The sequence below is a fragment of the Empidonax traillii genome, unplaced genomic scaffold (genome assembly GCF_003031625.1).
Source record: "Empidonax traillii isolate 1590-97213 ecotype Southwest subspecies unplaced genomic scaffold, ASM303162v1 scaffold38:size1800464, whole genome shotgun sequence".
NCBI classification, from domain to species: Eukaryota; Metazoa; Chordata; class Aves; order Passeriformes; family Tyrannidae; genus Empidonax; species Empidonax traillii.
The window spans coordinates 1180093-1192381 of NW_020955231.1; the positions used below are offsets into that span (position 1 = coordinate 1180093).

The window sequence follows — 12289 nt, forward strand, 5'->3', positions numbered from 1 at the left end:
ATTCAAAGAGAAATATTTCTCATCCTCTGTCTAGGACATGACAGAAGTCAAGGTACCTGCTCAGGGAAGAAATGCTGAGAACATTTTTACTCCTTGTAATGAGCCTCTTACCCTGGATGGTGTGTAAATACATGATCTTATTGAAGCCATGACCAAACTGGCAAACTCAGCCTTAGTGTTTTCAGTCACCTGTTGAATTACATTCTTAAATCCAATGCCTGTTTTTTCAAGGAGAAATTCTGGTGCAGTTGTTAATGACCAGCCTCACCTGCAGATTGGTCTGGTGACATGTATTCTGTCCTGACACCTTCCGGAAGACAGACAGAAACTTTAAGGGGCAGATATCAAAGCACACCTAACTGATACACAGCATTTACCTACCCCCAAAATATAAAATATTTATATTCTATGTTACTTTTGGCTACATATTTTGCAAGGTTTACAACTGGGATCTTTAACTGAGTCTCCAGGGATAAAGTATTCATCTACTTGTTGTCTTTATTTCATCTAACTAAGGAAAATCTCAGGACCAATTTTGAGAACCTTTTAGTATTTTTCACCTATTACACATACAGGTAATATATGTGTATTTCCTCAAATATTTCTAACACTGTTTTCAGTCGACTTCAATTCACCATGACATTCTGCCAGGTCCCTGATTAAAGTCAAGATTTGCTACCAAGCTCCCCTACTTGCCTGCAGGTACCCAGTCTGAGCTCCAGAGAGGCACTCACTTTAAAGACAGAGAAGTTTAACATTTATTTACATACACCTTTGATCTAGACCAGCCCAAACCTGATAACCAGCTGGGCACATAATAAAGGCCAGTCTTCCTCCAGGGTCCCCGGAGAAAAGAAACTGCAAGTGCTAGAAATTGCTGATGGTTGAGATATCTCTTGCTGTTTGTCAGCTGTCTGGCTGTCCAGTGAGGAGTTAAATTTACAAATAACACACCTATACCTTTAATTGCAAAAAGGCCAGGTTTCCAAGGGCTCTTGTATGTTTATCTACCCCAGAATCAATAAACACAATGTAATCAGTTATTTGTTTTTTTAATGCTTCACACAACTGTGGATATCTTGATAAAAGATCCACAAAAATATTATGGGAAACAGTGAAAGATATTTTCAGAAATTAGGACTTCTTTTGGCAAGTGGTGTTTTCTGTAAAAGACAGACAACAGAACTAGTAAAACTGACCCTAACTCAGTGAAGAGCATTTCAACAGCCTGGTGCTGTGAAAATTCACAATGAACAAAGCCCATCCAGCAAGTTTAATGCCAGCTCTGCTATGCTGCAGAGCTGCTGCCAGATCTTTGCAGTCAATCCACAAGTCAGCAAAACAGAAGTACCAGTAAACCCTGCACGAGTTTTGTCTCACTGTGGAAATTAATACAGTGAATGAGATCCGTGGTTTACACAGTTCACTCTGTTCCTGCAGCAGCTAACACTAGATGCTCCAAAGAAATAACTGGAACAGTCAGTAACTGGATAACTTGTTCCCCAAGAAGACTTCCCCTCTAATACCTTATGGCCTAGAAGTGAAGTTTTTCTCCAGACTTGAAGTTTTCTATTCCTTATGGCCTTCTACTGCTTTGCTATTCACTATTTGTCTGCCACATGCAGACACAATCCAAGCACAAGGTTGTTCAGGGTTCCTGCAAGCTCCTTCCTTCAAAGCCTGTTCATTTTTTGTAGTCCAGCTACAGGGTCTTACAGAATGCTAACCACTTGTACAGGATCGAGAGGTCCTTCTATTTTTGGAGGAAGAAGGAAGGGCAGAATAAAAAAAAAAATAGAAAAAAAAAAGACACTTCATTCCTGTTTTCCTTTTTCCTAGCAGACAGCCATGCACACTCCGTTATTCACTACTTCTGAGGCTAGCTACCCGTCAGTCACACCAGGACTGGCAGAAGTACAAGGCAGAAAAGACCCATAGCAGCAGACTGCTTTTTCTTAGGCAGCAGGATCAAATTAGGGCTTGTGAAAACCATCTACAACTCCTTCCTTGAGCAGCCTTGCTACTGTAAGCTGTCACACTCCTGCAGCGGCCTGCCTTCCCCACTAACGTCAGTATTTGGAAGAGCAGCAAGGAAATCAGGCTGGCAAAGAAGACACTTTGGTATGTTGCCCAAAGTACCTGCGACAGCCTCAGCAGCTGGGAAGATTGAGTCCTTTCACCCTTGAACACAGGAGAGTTGCTTGTCCAGTGTTAAACCTAAAATCACAGAAGTTTTAAAAAACCCCCTCTAATCCTGAGAATACAGAAAGTTCATCCCATATGCTGAATTAATCTAGCCTTACAACACTTCAGACTGCGCAAAACCAGTCAGGGAACAGGTGTATTTTCCGGCACTGGAATCATAATTGCCTCATCTGGACACCTCTACCAATTCTGCCCACACATTCCCCACACTCAGGCATAAAAAGGGCTGCAGCCTTTCATGCAGTGTGACACCCCAAAACAGAAAACAGCTTTTCAAGTAGTTTACCTCTGTAAGCAAAACTTCTGGCTAGGGCTAGCTGAAAGCCAAGTTAAAAAAAAAAAAAAACAAAAACCACAAAAACAACTCAACACTATAGCAACAAATAATCAGTGAATCGTTAATTTTTTAAGTTCACATTAGACTGTAATCTAAGTCACACAAAGCTCCTAGCAAAAGGGCACTTGTTTAGACTTCAGCTGCCCTACGATTTTCAGCAACCACAGCGGAATCAAATCCTGGGGAATGTCTCGCTTTCTCTAAGCAGCTACAGGGTCACTCAGAGGAGTCTGGCACCAAATGGTTTGGGCTACAGCTGAGAAGCTGTCAACACCCCTAGCAGGTATTATTCTGAGTGCTGGGGCACACCATTGAGACAGGAACATTGATGTTTCCAGCAACCCTAGTCCAGAAACTCTACATCACTGGAAATTCACCAGCGTTGATAGGTTTCAAACAAAACATCTTAGTTCTAATAAATGTTTTTCAAAGAAAATTTTTCTCTGAAAATTTTTGACTAGAGCTCTATCTGGATCAATCTCAGCCTCATCTGACACTACTCCAAACTAATTTCAGAAGCACAAATTCATAAAGATTGCTGCTGCTCCAGCTGAAGAGTTACTGTCAGACCAGCTCTCTCCTCTTCCACCCCCATCTTCCTTCCAAGATCTCTTTCCATCTCCATTTAAGCTCTACTTAAATTATCCCTTCCATGTTTATGGTGTCAGGTTATTTCACAAATTTGCTATGTTCAGAAGTATGCCAATCATTTTCCAACAGCAGAGCCCGAGCTGCATGCCCTCTTGCACTGCAGTTTGAAACTAACTGATCTCACACTGGCACACTGTAATTCTCGCCTTGCTTGCACTTTTAGCATACTAAAATGAGGAAAAGTTAAAGTGTTACATTTTGGAACAACTAGACCATTACTCTGCTTGCCAATTAGTTCCAGGAAGCATGAAGGAATTCTGACTATTTTTCGGTCTGCTGTAAAACTTCACGATTCCTTAGGAACACGTTGTGACCAGCACATCTTGGGTACTGTTTTCTCACAGGCGTATCTCTTGTTACACGTTGCAAACCGAATGCGAACCCATGTCCTCCTCCAAACCTGACACCTGGTGCAAGCACGGTCCCTTTCCCACAGCTGATCCGCTCCCGGTTTCCCCCCAGCAACACTAATGCTCCCAGCGCCAGTAGCAGCAGACGCGCTGAGCCTGAGCAGACAAAGACGGCGGAGGTGGGAAAGCCTCTTACCAGGGAATTAGGTGCCGCTTCCTCGGCTCCGACAGAGGAACAGCCCCTGAACTCTCCGAGCGGAGTCTCCGCCCCGGCCAATACCGGGAGGCTCCGCCGCCCCCCCTCCCCCCGGGCTGGGGGTGACCCCGCGGGGGTCCCGCTGCCCCGGCCGACACCCCGCGACACGGCGGCGGGTCCCGGGGGCAGCCGAGCCGAGCCGGGCCGGGCCGGGCCGCCTGTTGCTCGCCGCCGGCACCCACCGCCTGCAGGACCCGCCTCACCTGCCGGGCTCGGCGGGGCGGGGGCAGGCGGAGCCCCCGGGGCAAGGGCCCCGCACCCGCCCGCTCTGCGCCCCCCCGGACCCGGCCTGCCTGCGCCGGAGGAGAGGCGGACCCGGCTCGGCCGCCGCGGAGGAAGCGGCGGCTGCCCACGGCCAGGGCGGCGGCCAAGCCTACCTTGGTGCCCCGCACAGGGCCCGAGCCGGCGGCTCCTCCTCCGGCTGCGGCGGCTGCTGCTGCCCATGCCCGGGGCCAGGAGGCGGCGGGCCGCGGCGCTGGGAGGCTCCTGCGAGACCGGTCACTCCCGGCTCTCACCCGGCTCCTGTTTACCGCGGCTCCCCGGGCCGGGCTGCCCGTCAGAGCTCCGCCCCGCCCCGGCCCGCCCCCGCCGCCATGGCCCGGAGCAGCACGGGCAGCCGAGGCGGCGGCCACGCACCGGGACCCGGCTGCACCGGCACCAGACCGCCTCCCGCTGGAACCTTTCCCCCGGGCGGGATGGGGACAGCAGGGCTGTATCCCCCGCCCCTGCTCCGGCACCTCCCACCTGGAACACGCTCCTGGATCCTGCGGGAGCCGGGGGGGCGGGCGGGGGCGGTGACTGACCGGGGAGCGGGAGGCGACACCCAGCAGCGAGGCGAGCGGTATCCGGCTGTCCTGGGCTGTGCTGTGGCCCTCGCCTCCCCCCGTCACGGGCAGCGATGCCATTGTCACCTCCCAGGATAAAGCTTTAGTAGAAGAAAACATTTAAACTTCACACAGTGCCATTTAACTTTTTTTTTTTTTTTTAATTTACGTACGCTGTAAGCCTGAAGATGGCTTATAGACACCTTCATAAGGTGTTTTATATTCGTTGTTCATCCGCATGTATCTATTTATCAACAAAAATTATGTCAAGAGAAAGGTTCGAGTATTAAAATTTGCCCCGTACCTATACCGGGGTGCCATGCTCTCTGTTGCTATTTTACACTTCCCTTATACAAGTTGGATACTTAGTCCTTTCTTCTGAAAGGGGGATCTCCCGAGATATGCTGGAACAGGCAAACTATACTATCAAGGTGAATTTTACAGGGGGGAGAAAAGCAATGTGAGAGTTTCCTGTGTTTAGACATGATGTACAGACATCTTTAGTAGTTACATCAGAAAAAATAGAACTGTAATTGGTTGATTTTTCCTCATTTCATTTTTGTTGAAAACGTTCTCATATAGTTTTCTTATATTAAACTGTAAAAGGAGTTTTCCCCTTAAATATATAATTGCAAAGGTGAAGACCCACCTTTGGGTGGGTGTCTATCCCACTTGGAAATAAGTGAAAAAGGACAGGAAAACAGGCAGCCTCACTGAACACTGTCAGTGCAGCATAGCCAAGAAAGAAGATACTATTTATTAAGAGAAAAAAAACAGAAAACAAGGAAAGCTCCTGACTTAACATGCAAATTCATTCACTAAACCTAGCTGAAATTTTCATCTTCTGAGTCTGCACTTTTTCACATCAATAATTTACAGGAAATTATATTTACCCATAGAGAACAGTGCTAAAGGCATAAAATGAGTAAGGTAGCCCTTTTCATGCAGAGCACAACCACCTCCTACAGAAAAATTACATGTTACAAGAGGTTTTCAGAGCACAGAGAAGCTGGGCTGAAATACTGTCATTACATTGCAGAGGTAGGACCCAATACACTCATGCAGTGAAGGTGGGAGAAGCACCACCCAGGGAGTACACTGTGTCTTCCTGGGAAGAGGAGAGTGTATTTATAACTCCAATTTAGTCCTACCTAGACTGAAGCTAACAAACTTAGATCGTATCTCCATATAAGATAAGGTATGGAAACATGCCTATGTGATTATAACCATTGTCCTCTTAATAGGCAGTATAGGTTTGTAAAGAGAATCAGTTTCCATCATGAGCTTGTACTGCTGGCTTGCTTGTATCCCACTTTGGGAACAGCACAGCTCACCACTCAGTCCTGAGTCTTTTCCAGACTAGGAAAAGGGTCTGTAGACACAAATGGAATAGAAGTAGAAATTACACAGAAAAACAGTCTCACAGAGGGGAGATTTTCCAGGCACACTAGAATAACTAAGGATTAGGCTTGAAATGAAAGAAGCCACAATAAACCACTTTGCAGATCTAACCCTTACCTGTGTCTCACAATTATTATTCCATGGTCTCGGTTTCCCCTGAAAGCTTGTCTAGTATTTTAACACATTGCTGTTCTAAAGTCTCAACAATAACCTCCTGAACGCAGGACTGCAGAGCTAAGACTAAAGCCTCAGCACTGCAGAGCAAACTTTACTGTGGCACATCCTCCCTGCATGTATCACAGCCCTCAGTAAAAAATGTAAAGCTAAGCTTCTGCAAATGTTCCCCCCTCAAATTTGCAGCTAATTTTAAAAATGGGGAAGGAATAATAAATTTAAGCTAAAGGCCATTAGTCAAATGGAAATCTCAAACTCTTCCAGCTAGTGTTGCTGTTCAAAACCTGAGAAGGAGATAAAAGGTTTTAAAAAATTATGGGAATGGAACAGAACATCTCCATTTTGCTAATTGGGTACCTCTGGTTCAGAGTTAGGGAAAAACCATAGTTTGGGAATATGTGCCTAGAAGTGCATATCACACTTACCTAATATACTGATGAGTCTGCAGAAAGGGCTGCCCCAATGCCCTGCACACAAGATCTGGACAGTGACTGCACACATACGGCCTTTCTAAATACTTGCCATCAACAATAAGTTCAACTTGATTGAATTTATTTCAAAAGACACAATAAAAGTACCACTGTGCCCAGGAGACTCCAGTCGTCTCCAGAAGTAGCACAAATCTAGCATACGGTTATAAAGCCTATGCTTTTTAGAAATATTTTTACTCCTTTTAGCACAGGGACCTGGAAAGTGATGTGGGGCAGAAACCCTAAAGAGCAACAACTGTTGTATAACTGTGCCCTTATTTCATCTTTAGTTGAGATAATACATACAGTAGTCATGTGGAAAAGCATAATTCATTTTTTCCCAGAAAACGATAAATAATCTTTTTAGTCTACAATGTTGGTCTGAGCACCTGAGTGTTTCCATAGCAACTCCACAATACTTTGGGGATTACTTTAGAAGTCCATTGTGGTTTCGGTTTCCAAAGTTACTTAGATTTTCTGGGGAAAATGCTTCCAAATATAAATTAAAACTACTGCTACTGTATATTTAATGAGCCATAGTAGAGTACTGCATTATCACTTTAAGAAACTGCAACACTTCCTTGCAGCTTTTTGTACAAAACCATGCAATATGATATCATTTGTACATCTGTAATCAGAATAGCCATTATGGACTCAGGGCTGGAAGTATCCCCAAAGTCTTGCAGGGGATCAGACATATACGAGGGGCTGACAGGAGACCGTAAATTCCCCAAATCTACATCCTTTGCAAAGAAGAGGTAGATGTAAGAGCTTCATATACTGAAGTACTACATGCTCATTCATTTCTCGTGCAGGTATGTGAATCTGTGGGTATTATTTTAAATTGTAGAGACATATCTATTAGACTGGAAAACAACTACAAAAAAAAAAAAAAATTAAGCCTCATGACTAGAAAGCTTTAAATCCAGACACAGGCATATCTATGCTTGCATGCAAACATGACATGCATGCAGACAGGCCAGGATGTGCTCCTAAGGCTTTTTCTTTGCTAGTTTTTCACAAAGTCAGCTCAGTTCCTTTACTTTCTTTGACCTGCATATCCTGAGCTGTGTGGTTCCCCACCTGTTCACTCTCTTGTATGCACACTACTGGCCGAAATAAAGGGAAATTCCTCCAAAAGTTCTCTGATGACCCTAAGTTTTACTGAAGATGAGCTCAGGATTCACTCCTTCCTGCACTGTTGCTCTGCTGTTTTCTGCTTGAGAATAAAACAGATTCTGGTAAGTGAAGAAAAAGAGTATTAGGGAAGGTGAAAGGAATTGATATGAATTCAATTCAAGTAGAACAATGAAAGGAAATACAAATAAAGTTTATGGAAATACAAATAAAGTTTATGTCCTTCCTGACTGCTTTTCATTCATACAAAGACCATTTCAAGTTCTGAAAGGGAAAGGAAAGGAAACAGCTTAGCCCTAATACCTGGAATTCCTTATAACCTGTTATCAATGTGCTTCACACAACATTGTTTCAAAGTCTGCTGTACAGGACAGGTGCTCTACAGATGTGAGCACTTTCTGCCATTCTCTCCCTTGGAACATCAAGAAAACTAACTACATCTGTCTTGCCAATTTTAGGAGAAAAAAAAAATTATTTGCTGAGTTTGTATTATTAATACAGAAAGTGGTTTTCCTGATTCTCTTGAGAATAGGGAGGAGCAACTACCATTCCCTTTCTTTGCAGCCCAGATCATCCATGTTACTACCAGCAACGTTCAGACACACAATGACAAAGATGCTCACTGTCTGAAAACTGTACTCTGCCGGAGTAAATAGCAACAGCTTAAAACTCAGTGAAAGAAGAAATTAGATGATTCATGAAAATTGCAAGGCAAGCACCCAAAAAATGTTGTAACACTGAACAAACACCAAACAGTGTTGAAGCACTGACACTTTCTGAGTTGAGAAGGAAGTATGTCTAGAAGAGAGACTACTCATCAAATATGTACATGCAACATATCTAAAGAGCTGCAGTCACTGCAAAATAAACAATTTTTCTTTTTCAGATAACTTATCTTTGTGAACCCAATTTTTAGTGACTTGCAAGCAGTGACCCATCAGAATGCACTGTTCAAAGTCTGATGAAAGAATCAGCTTTTATCAGAAAAGCACCAGATTTCAAAGCTTATATCACCTTTAATAAAAACATCACTGGACCTCCAAGAAGGTGATTTGGAGACATCTTAAGAAATGTTTTTCCAAAGTACCTGAAATTTACCAAACTTTCTTCTGTTTCAGATGCAGGATATAAATTAACACTGCAGTAAATACATTTTACTAAAAGCTGATTTAGAAAATCACAAGGATGAGATAATTTGAAACCCATCTCTAGGACAGAGTAGCATCGGCCATTAAAGTCTCACTTGGAAAGCAATAGGAGAAAAGAGCATTCCTGCCTGCAAACCAAACTGTAACCTTTCTCCCAGTACAGTGCTGTAAGACCCTTGTGGGTTCAGCAGACAATGGCTGTAGCCAGCCCTACATGCAGCAGGTTTAATTCGGCATGTTGTGTGACAAACAGGCATATAACTACACACCCCAGCAGACTTCAGCAACTCTTCAGCACCAGTCATGTGAGGGTGCCTTTGAAGACTGACAAGACTGGATACAGCTTTGAATCTGTACCAGAACAGATAAGCTTTTGCAATAATAAAGCCTAACCCAGGCCTCAAAACAGTATCCGCTGCAGAAGCATTCACAGATATTTTCTCTTTTCTGAGCCTCAAAACTAAAGAAAATGTTGGTAAAACCTGACTTTTTAAGGTAATTTCTCTAGATAAAACTAGTTATCTAGGTATGGGTGAACTGGCTCTTGAGAAATCCAATCAACAATTTTAAGGTGTCACACTTGATTAAAGCTTATAGCACTGTAAGTCATTTAGTATCCAAATGAAAGGAAGTAAAAAGTACTTTAGTCCTTTCTTTGTACGCCATTGAATTTAATGCTTATTCAAGGCAGACTAGGAAAAAAGTGAAGCTCACGGGCAAGTCGTGCTTCTCCAGAAGTCAGGTGGTACTGCAGCTGGGACTACAGCTCACCATTTCCTTCCCCTACTCTGAAGAAAAAGAGAAAAAAATTTCCTCTTCTACTGATCAGAACTTGGAAAAAGGATCTGGCTGGTTTTCTTCACTTCCATATTGTTACTTAGACCATCGAGGTATGTGTGGAAAGTAACTTGTTCATCCCAAACCCAGGTATGCAGAGAAGGAATGACATTTTCTGAGCCTACCTTTTAGCAGCCGATATTTCAGCTTTGACTCCACCCACTACAATAAATAGATTGCATGCATCCAACATGCAGATGTGGTGAAGGCATAAAAATAGACATTCTGGTTCTGGGTAACAAACCCCACACATCATCTTCCTTGTAAGAACAGCTATTGTGCTGAACTCAGCTACATGTTCCTGTTACAGAGCTTTCCTACATTTTCTCCTCATACTCTAATGCTATTTTCATGCTGTCCAGACTACAGAGAGATTAATAATACTGAGCATTTCTACAGTACCTCCTTGGAAGAACCCTGGGCATATTTTACCAGGTACTATTTTAATCACCATTTTAGAGGCTTCCACTGTAACAGTACCTTATAAAAGCTAAATATACAGTACAGGAAAATGGGAACCAGGAAACTGAAGAAGACTGAAAAGTATAATGCAAAATTAGAGGAGATTTGGAGGGCAGCAAGCATAATTAAGGATCTGTAAAGACAGTGAATTACTACCATAAAAAAGATGAGTAAGAAGAGATGCGATACAAAGACAGAACATACTGAATATTCAGGAGATACTGTACTTCCTTTCTCATAATACTAGACGAAATGAATTTCAAATTTGAAATAGCAGGAAATTCAAAACTACAGTGAAAGAAAATGCTTTTCACATTACCCGTAAATATAAATGAGCAAAACTATCAATCAAGATTCAAAAATAGTTTCGGATATTTTTGGGCCTCCAAATTTATATCATACTGTACACTGAGACAGCAAGTTCTTCACAATTCAGACTAGTCATTAGTATAGAAGGTAAGATCCAGCGTCCTGTTCCTGAATACTTGGTTAGAGAATTCTTGCACCTTCTAAAGTGTCTGTTACCTTCTATTTCCAGAGACAGATGGTGGACTGGATGGATCTCAAGCTAATCCAATCTATTTTGATGAGTCCTATGTGTCCCCTAAAACAAACTACCTATGATCACTGCCAAGACAGATGATGCTAAGAAGAAATCTTGTCATTCAAATCTCAGTCTCAAGACCACATTTAAAAACAAAGGTGCAACTTTGCACCAGCCAGTGCAGGTTTTTAGCAAATCACTACCATACCCCAAATATGGTCCATTATGGGCAACAGTTCCAGTTAATTTGTATTTAACATTAAGTACAAATTAGATTCAGGCAAAATAAATCCAAGTCTACTGTTCAAATAACATCAGTTCAAGTAAAATAAAATTACTATCTGCACATTGAGTTTAGGGATAGAAGGGAGAGAAAAGACTTTTGTTCCCTTTTTTTTTTTCCTAAATATGCACTTGCTAAAAAACCGCACAGAGAAATAAGAGAGGGTATTTTGAAACTCCAGATTTTTCCTTTTAGAAAACTTCAGTGGTTTTATTTCCAGCTCATTAACCCTCTTAATCACAAACCATGTAAAGCACACTATTTTTGTGATTAGGTACTGTTTTGAATTTCTGGTGCTGGGCAGAACACATAATTTCAGCAATAAGTCACCAACCGGATGTGATCAGAATACATAATCCTTATGTAGCTATATATACACATACTATATATATAGTACATAGTAATCAGTCTTTCTGAAGACTGGATTAAAAAGGATTGAAACACCCTAAAGTGTGGTTTAGAAATAAATTTATGTTGCTGATGGCCTGTAAAGCTGCTTGAATTGGAAGGCCAGAAAAGACAAACAGTAAGGAGTGGTCACTTTAGCAGTTACTGGCATATGCTCCTCACACCCCATTGAATTTACTCTTTCATATCCTTACCCTATATCCATAAGGAAGAGACAGCAACATTTGTCATTCTAAAGTAATAAATTATGGGGACAAGGTAGTATTTTTACCAGACAAATCTACCACCCAGTATAGCCTGGCAAGCAGACACCTCTGAAATTCATATTTGCAGGGCTAGGGGGAAGGAAGAGAGGAGGGCTGTTTATTCTGCAATATGTTATAACTACCTAATAAATTGCATCATAAAACCCAGCATAGAAACACGCTTTCTGAGGTACTCTTTCATTCAGATTTAAAAAAACAACTTTGGAGTGAGAAAAACAGAAGGAACATACTCTATTTCTGACCTCCTCAGATCTGTTCAGAATAAGAGTCATGAACAAATAATCACACTTTTCTTTTAGGTTTTCTTTGTAAATTTCGTTCTTGGACAAAACTAAACTTTTTACCGTTCATAAATGCCTCCGCTGCCCCCTGGTGTCGCTTCTCTGCAGTTTCACACACAAAGGCAAGCAAGAGAAAGTTAGAGAAACGCCAACACAAGTTCTCTGCAACAAGGTCCCTGTGTAGAGGAGTTATGCACGAATGAGGGGACTACACTTCTAAATGCAGTTCTTTTGCAGACTGATGCTTATCATGAT

The 12289-nt window shown here is 42.6% G+C and overlaps 1 protein-coding gene across 4 annotated transcripts in view; it reads right to left on the minus strand.

The window, feature by feature from the left end:
- MARCH8 (membrane associated ring-CH-type finger 8) overlaps positions 1 to 4318 on the minus strand; it is a 98568-nt gene extending 94250 nt beyond the window's left edge. The window contains exon 1 of one of the 4 annotated variants that reach the window (XM_027878117.1): positions 4177 to 4318. The gene's annotated coding sequence lies outside the window, so the exon portion shown is untranslated. Of the gene's footprint in view, positions 1 to 2139; positions 2191 to 3739; positions 3850 to 4176 lie in introns of those variants that run through there. The other 3 variants (XM_027878112.1, XM_027878114.1, XM_027878115.1) reach the window with 3 other exon arrangements.
- Between the last annotated feature and the right edge of the window lie 7971 nt (positions 4319 to 12289).